We start from the raw sequence: 7572 nt of genomic DNA, 5'->3' as shown, positions 1-7572 counted from the left end.
CGCAGGATATAAACTTCTAAAAGTCCCCCCCACTCCCCCTTCCTTTCTGAACAACTACTGTTCGTCCATCCTGTCCACTTCTTTTGGATCGTCCGATTACAGCAGGGTGCACGCCGGCAACTCCGACTCAACTATAAAACCTCGATAAAAAAAACACAGTGAGTCAAACTAACTGATTATTTTACACCTCCAAGTATCTATAGTTGAGGGGAATGTTCTTTTAGTTAGAAAACATTTTTAACGGGGAATATTTAATAGCACGTGGCCGAATAAGTAGCAACTTTCGGCATGCCAAACTTCAGCTGAAGTTACCCTGCAGAGTTTTCCCTGCCACACGACTCTACTAGTTACTTGCACGGACTTGCTCTTTGTCAACTAGTAATGTCCTTTCAAGGGGAAAACAAAACGTTTGCATGACAATCAAGTCCAATATGAAATGGAGCAAAGCTCTTTTATCCTGAATTGTTTCGAATTTTTTTAATGTCATGTCTGTCATGAGAAACTGAACACCAGATGTACCATGATGCTATAGGAAGCCATGATCACTAGACATGTACCATGATGCTATAGGAAGCCATGATCACTAGACATGTACCATGATGCTATAGGAAGCCATGATCACTAGACATGTACCATGATGCTATAGGAAGCCATGATCACTAGACATGTACCATGATGCTATAGGAAGCCATGATCACTAGACATGTACCATGATGCTATAGGAAGCCATGATCACTAGACATGTACCATGATGCTATAGGAAGCCATGATCACTAGACATGTACCATGATGCTATAGGAAGCCATGATCACTAGACATGTACCATGATGCTATAGGAAGCCATGATCACTAGACATGTACCATGATGCTATAGGAAGCCATGATCACTAGACATGTACCATGATGCTATAGGAAGCCATGATCACTAGACATGTACCATGATGCTATAGGAAGCCATGATCACTAGACATGTACCATGATGCTATAGGAAGCCATGATCACTAGACATGTACCATGATGCTATAGGAAGCCATGATCACTAGACATGTCCACAACTTCCAACAGTTTTCAAAGTCTAAAAAAGTAATACATCCAAATCTAATATTTGTGTAATTGTTCAGCTAATGAAAAGTCCTGAGTTAAACAACACTGAAAACAAATATATTTCAAATGAAAATGTATTTAGCAATCTTTTCTGAATCTTGTTTCTTGTCATTATTACTTGTGTATGAATATTTTATGTACTCATATTTGGATAAGCTAAAATTACTGAAGTGTAGGTTTTATTTGTCTAAATATTGGTGCATTACATTAATGATGAGCGGGTTTTGGAGATGAGTGTTCTATAGTTTGGCATTGTAAAACTGTACTGATCTCTTAGATTCTGTAACCCAAATCTACATCAAACCGTCACTTGTTAATCCTAAAATTTAATTGTTTTTGTCACATGCTGAATACAACAGTGGAATGCTTACTTACAAGCCCTTAACCAACTTTGCCGTTTTAAGAAAATACCTATTAAAAAATATATATGTGTATGTATGTGTAAGTAACAGATGAAAAACAAATAATTAAAGAGCAGCACTAAATAACAATAGTGGAGCTAAATATGTGGAGGCTTTATACAGGGTATTACGGTACAGAGTCAATGTGGAGGCTTTATACAGGGTATTACGGTACAGAGTCAATGTGGAGGCTTTATACAGGGTATTACGGTACAGAGTCAATGTGGAGGCTATATACAGGGGGTACCGGTACAGAGTCAATGTGGAGCCTATATACAGGGGGTACCGGTACAGAGTCAATGTGAGGGGGCACCGGTTTTGAGATAGTTATAATTATTTGAGATAAATCACTGATCTTAATGCAATTGACAAAAACACCCCTTATTTTAGCGTAACTAGAGGTACTGTTATTACGTGTATTTTTAAAAGTGGACTTGGTGCCACTGAACACGTCAAAAAACAAGACTTCAGTTTAGGTGTATTTCCTCCAAATCATCAGATCAGAAAGAATCTAAGATGACTCACGCAATCTGTAATTCATTTGAAGTTTTTGCCGAGGAGGTCTTAGTCACGCAATTTGACATCAAACTAATGCGTCTGGTGCAGTATTTCCCACGTAAAATATATGTGACGTGTTGTCTTGTGTGAACAATGTCGGCGCTGATTGGCAGGTCTGTCTCACTGTGTATTGGACAGAGAGCAATCAACGCAGCTGTTCACCCCATGTTAGTTGGCAAACGGACCTAGTGGTTAGAGCGTTGGACTAGTAACCGGAAGGTTCAAACCCCCGAGTTGACAAGGTACAAATCTGTCGTTCTGCCTCTGAACAGGCAGTTAACCCACTGTTCCTAGGCCGTCATTGAAAATAAGAATTTGTTCTTAACTGACTTGCCTAGTTAAATAAAGGTAAAATAAAAAATGTAAAAAACACTTCCATTTACCTGTTGTGACGCACAGATGTTCCAAACTCTGTTTTAGACCAGACTGACAATATGACAAATTATCATATTTACACTTCGTAGTCAATTTTGACACAAGAATAAATGTTTCTGGCTCAATGCAACAGACCGTTTTCAAAGGGATTTGTTGCTTTTTAAAGGCAGTCACTCTTTAGGCATGAAGTGACTTAAAAAATTAGACCCTTAGACCCTTAAAAAATAAAACATAATTCTCCAAACATATTAATATTGGTCTATTAGGATGTGGATACGGGTGTTTCTAAGGTATTTTATGTGTTTCCAAGTTGAATGGGATCCTATGGGCTAATGGCATAACATGATCTGCCCATAAAGAATCTGAGGTATTCACCCCTTGGATTTTATACATTTTATTGTTACAAAGTGGAATTAAAATTAATTTAATTGTCTTTTTTATTTTTTATTTTAAAGGTTAATGAAAATAAATATACCTTGATTTTGATAAGTTATTCACCAACGAGTCAATACCTGTTGGAACGGCTTTGGCAGCGATTCCAGCTGTGAGTCTTTTGGGTGTGTCTCGAAGAGCTTTCCACACCTGGATTGTACAATATTTGCTCATTATTCTTGAAAAAGTCTTCAATCTCTGTCAAGGTGTTGAGGATCATGGCAAACAGCAATTTTCAACTTTTGCCATAGATTTTCAAGCAGATTTAAGTGAAAACTGTAACATTCTGGAGTATTCACTGTCTTCATGGTGTATGTTATTGTCCTGCTGAAAGTTGAACTAATCTCCCAGTGTCTGGTGTAAAGCAGACAAACGGCTTTTCCTCTAGGATTTTTCCCTGCGCTCCGTTCAGTTTATTTTATCCGGAAAAACTATATCAAGAATAGCCATGATGCAGCCACCACTATGCTTCAAATCCAGTATGTATTGGATTTGCCCAAATATAACGTTTTGTATTCAGCACAAAAAGCTTTGCCACGTCTTTTACGGTATTAAGTGGCTCGTTGCAAACAGGATGCAAGTTTTTGGAATATTTTTATTCTGTACAGGCCTCCTTCTGTTCACTCTGTCAATTAGTTTAGTATTGTGGAGTAACTACAATGTTGTTGATCCATCCTCAGTTTTCTCCAATCACAGCCATTAAACTCTGTAACTGTTTTAAAGTCACCATTGGCCTCATGGTGAAATCCCTGAGCAGTTTCCTTCCTCTCCGACCACTGAGTTAGGAAGGACGCCTGTATCTTCGTAGTGTCTGGGTGTATTGAGACCCCATCCCAGTATAATTAATAACTTAATCATGCTATTATGTGACTTGTTAAGCAAATGTTTACCCTTGAAAAAATAAAACCATGACATGTTTTAAGTCTGTGACATGAGGAAAGAACAGATACCCATCTCTGAGCTTCTCGGTTAAATTGTCAAGTTTTCTTAGTGGTAAATGCAGCTGTAATGTTATGGATTCCTATTTTTAAGGTGTCCAATCGAAAATGCATCTTTTGACCAATGGGTAAAATAATGCTAATTGTGTAGAGACTCCTCTTAGAAAACCAACGGTCCAAACCTCATGTCTCTATCATAATTTGTTCAAAACAAACTGGAGTTTTTACCCTTGAAGGATGGTCAACATTAGTGCCGACATCAACGTCCAGAGGAACAAAGTGGTCATGAATCAGGAAAATGGCGTCCGCTAGGCTAGATGCTAGGAGAGAATGAAGGCTACCTGACAGGCTCACCATTCAACTCAACTTCTCTAATCCACAGGACTATATAGAGGTACCATGGACAACAATAGAAATGCAACAATTTCAAAGATTTTCCCAAGTTACAGTTCATAGGAGAACATCAGTTCATTGAAATATATTCATTAGACCCTAATCTGTGGATTTCACATGACTGGGAATACAGATCTGTATTCGTGACACATCTCCTTCATGGAGTTGATCAGGCTGTTGATTGTGGCCTGTGGAATGTTCTACTCTTCTTCAATGACTGTAATGTTGTTGGATATTGACTGGAAGACACTGTCGTACATGTCGATCCAGAGCATCCCAAACATGCTCAATGGGTGACATGTCTGGTGAATATGCAGGTCATGGAAGAACTGGGACATTTTCAGTTTCCAGGAATTGTGTCCAGATCCTTGTGACATGGGGCCGTGCTTTATCATGCTGAAACATGAGGTGGTGGCTGTGGATGAATGGCACAGCGATGGGCCTCAGGATCTCATCACAGTATCTCTGTGTGTTCAAATTGCCATAGATAAAATGCAATTGTGTTCATTGTCTGTAGCTTATGCCTGCCCATACCATAACCCCACCGTTACCATGGGGCACTCTGTTCACAACGTTGACATCACTAAACCCCTCGCCCACACGACACCATACACGCTGTCTGCCCAGTACAGTTGAAACAGGGATTCATCCTTGAAGAGCACACTTCTCCAGCGTGCCAGTGGCCATCAAAGGTGATCATTTATCCACTAAGTCGGTTATGACGCCCAAATGGAGTCAGTTCAATACCCCGGTGAGGACGACTAGCACGCCGATGAGCTTCTCTGAGACTGTTTCTGACAGTTTATGCAGAAATTTCATTGGTTGTGCAAACACACAGTTTCATCAGCTGTACAGGTGGCTGGTCTCAGACGATTACACAGGTGATGAAGTGGAGGTCATGGACTGGCGTGGTTACACGGGATCTGCGGTTGATTGGCCGGTTGGATGTACTGCCAAATTCTCTAAAATGACATTGGAGGCAGTTTATGGTAGAATTTAACGTTAAATTATCTGGCAACAGCTCTGGTGGACATTCAGGCAGTAAACAGGCCAATTGCACGCTCACTCAACTTGAGACAACCTGCACATTTTAGAGTAGCCTTTTATTGTCCCCGGCACAAGGTTCACCTGTGTAATGATCATGCTGTTTAATCAGATTCTTGATATGCCACACCTGTCAGGTGGATGGATTATCTTGGTGAAGGAGAAATGCTCACTAACAGGGATGTAAACAAATTTGTGCACAAAATGTGAGAGAAATAAGGTTTTGAAAATTTCTGGGATCTTTTATTTCAACTCATGAAACATGGGACCAACACTTTACATGTTATTTTTATATTTTTGTTCAGTGTAGTATTTTTGTATATGTTGACATCAGCAAACCGCTCTCCCACACAACACCATACACTCCCGGTCTCCCACACAACACCATACATGCCCGGTCTCCCACACAACACCATACACGCCCGATACAGTTGAGCTTCTCCAGCGTTCATATGAACGTTCCTGTTGCGCCTGGTACCTGCTACTATACCCCGTTCACCCTCTGAATGGCACACAATCTGTGTCTCAAGACATAATCCTTCTTTAACCTGTCTCCTCCCATTCATCTACACTGATTGAAGTGGATTTAACAAGTGACATCAATAAGCATTTCGCTACACTCGCATTAACATCTGCTAACCATGTGTATGTGACAAATAAAATTTGATTTGATTTGATTAAGGGATCATAGCTTTCACCTGGATTCACCTGGTCAGTCTGTCATGGAAAGAACAGGTGTTCATAATCAAATCCATTTCAAATCCAATTTTATTTGTCACATATGCCAAATACATCAGGTGTAAACAAAAGCCACACACTCGCGCTGTGGCATTTGACATATCGATCATAGACTACTGCTGAAAAATCTTGTGTTATGGCTTTACGCCACCTGCTATATTGCGGATAAAGTGTTCGGTTAGACAGTTAACTAAGAGGGTGTTTAATAGAAGCCTCTCCAACACAATCCAGGTAGAATCAGGAATTCCCCAGGGCAGCTGTCTAGGCCCCTTACTTTTATCAATCTTTACTAATGACATGCCACCGGCTTTGAAGTAAAGTCAGTGTGTCTATGTATGTGGATGACTCAACACTATACACGTCAACTACTACAGAGACTGAAATGACTGCAACACTCAACAAAGACCTGCAGTTAGTTTCAGAGTGGGTGGCAAGGAATAACTTGCTCCTAAATATTTATAAAATTAAAGGCATTATATTGAGACAAATCATTCACTAAACTCTAAACCTCAACTAACCTCTAATGTGGAAATTGAGCAAGATGAGTTGACTACACTGCTTGGAGTAACCCTGGATTGTAAACTGTCCTGGTCAAAACATATTGATACAACAGTAGCTAAGATGGGGAGAAGTCTGTCCATAATAAAGTGCTGCTCTACCTTAACAGCACTATCAACAAGGCAGGTCCTACAGGCCCTAGTTTCTACCTTTAACAACACTGTCAACAAGGCAGGTCCTACAGGCCCTAGTTTCTACCTTCTTAACAGCACTATCAACAAGGCAGGTCCTACAGGCCCTAGTTTAGTCACACCTGGACTACTGTTCAGTCCTGTGGTCAGGTGCCACAAAGAGGGACTAAGGAAAATTGCAACAGGGCAGCATGGCTGGCCCTTGGATGTACACCGAGAGCTAACATTAATAATATGCATATCAATCTCTCCTGGCTCAAAGTGGAGAAGAGATTGACTTCATCACTAATTGTATTTATGAGCGGTATTGACATGTTGAATGCACAGAGCTGTCTGTCTTAACTACCGGCGCACAGCTCGGACACCCATGCATACCCCACAAGACATGCCACCAGAGGTCTCTTCACAGTCCCCAAGTCCAGATCAGACTATGGAAGGCACACAGTACTAAGTAGAGCCATGACTACATGGAACTCTATTCCACATCAAGTAACTCATGCAAAATAAGTAAAATTAGATTTATGTATTTTGTGTTGTAGGTATGTGGTAGTAGAGTAGGGGCCTGAGGGCACACACTTAAAATGTTGCGAAATCTGTTGTGAATGTGTTGTACTGTTTTAAAAAATGTATAACTTAGTTTTGCTGGACCCCAGGAAGAGTAGCTGCTGCCTTAGCTAATGGGTATCCATAATAAACCCCAGGAAGAGTAGCCGCTGCCTTGACGAGAACTAATTGGGAGCCATAATAAACCCCAGGAAGAGTAGCTGCTACCTTGGCAGGAACTAATCCTTATTATGGGATCCATAATAAATACATATAAACATCCCTTTTTCATAACCCTGTCTTTCAAAGAATTCGTAAAAATCCAAAAAACTTCCCAGATCTTCATTGTAAAGGATT

General features: G+C 40.3%; 1 protein-coding gene across 1 annotated transcript in view; it reads left to right on the top strand.

The window, feature by feature from the left end:
* Positions 1-5: 5 nt before the first annotated feature.
* LOC112239223 (elongation factor 1-delta) overlaps positions 6-7572 on the top strand; it is a 40698-nt gene continuing 33131 nt past the window's right edge. Inside the window, exon 1 of the mRNA XM_042329276.1 lies at positions 6-158. The gene's annotated coding sequence lies outside the window, so the exon portion shown is untranslated. The remainder of the gene's footprint in view (positions 159-7572) is intronic.

The sequence above is a fragment of the Oncorhynchus tshawytscha genome, linkage group LG10, assembly GCF_018296145.1.
Source record: "Oncorhynchus tshawytscha isolate Ot180627B linkage group LG10, Otsh_v2.0, whole genome shotgun sequence".
In the NCBI taxonomy this organism is placed as follows: Eukaryota; Metazoa; Chordata; class Actinopteri; order Salmoniformes; family Salmonidae; genus Oncorhynchus; species Oncorhynchus tshawytscha.
Note: the sequence above shows the minus strand (reverse complement) of the source record. Positions and strands in the feature narration are given on the sequence as shown.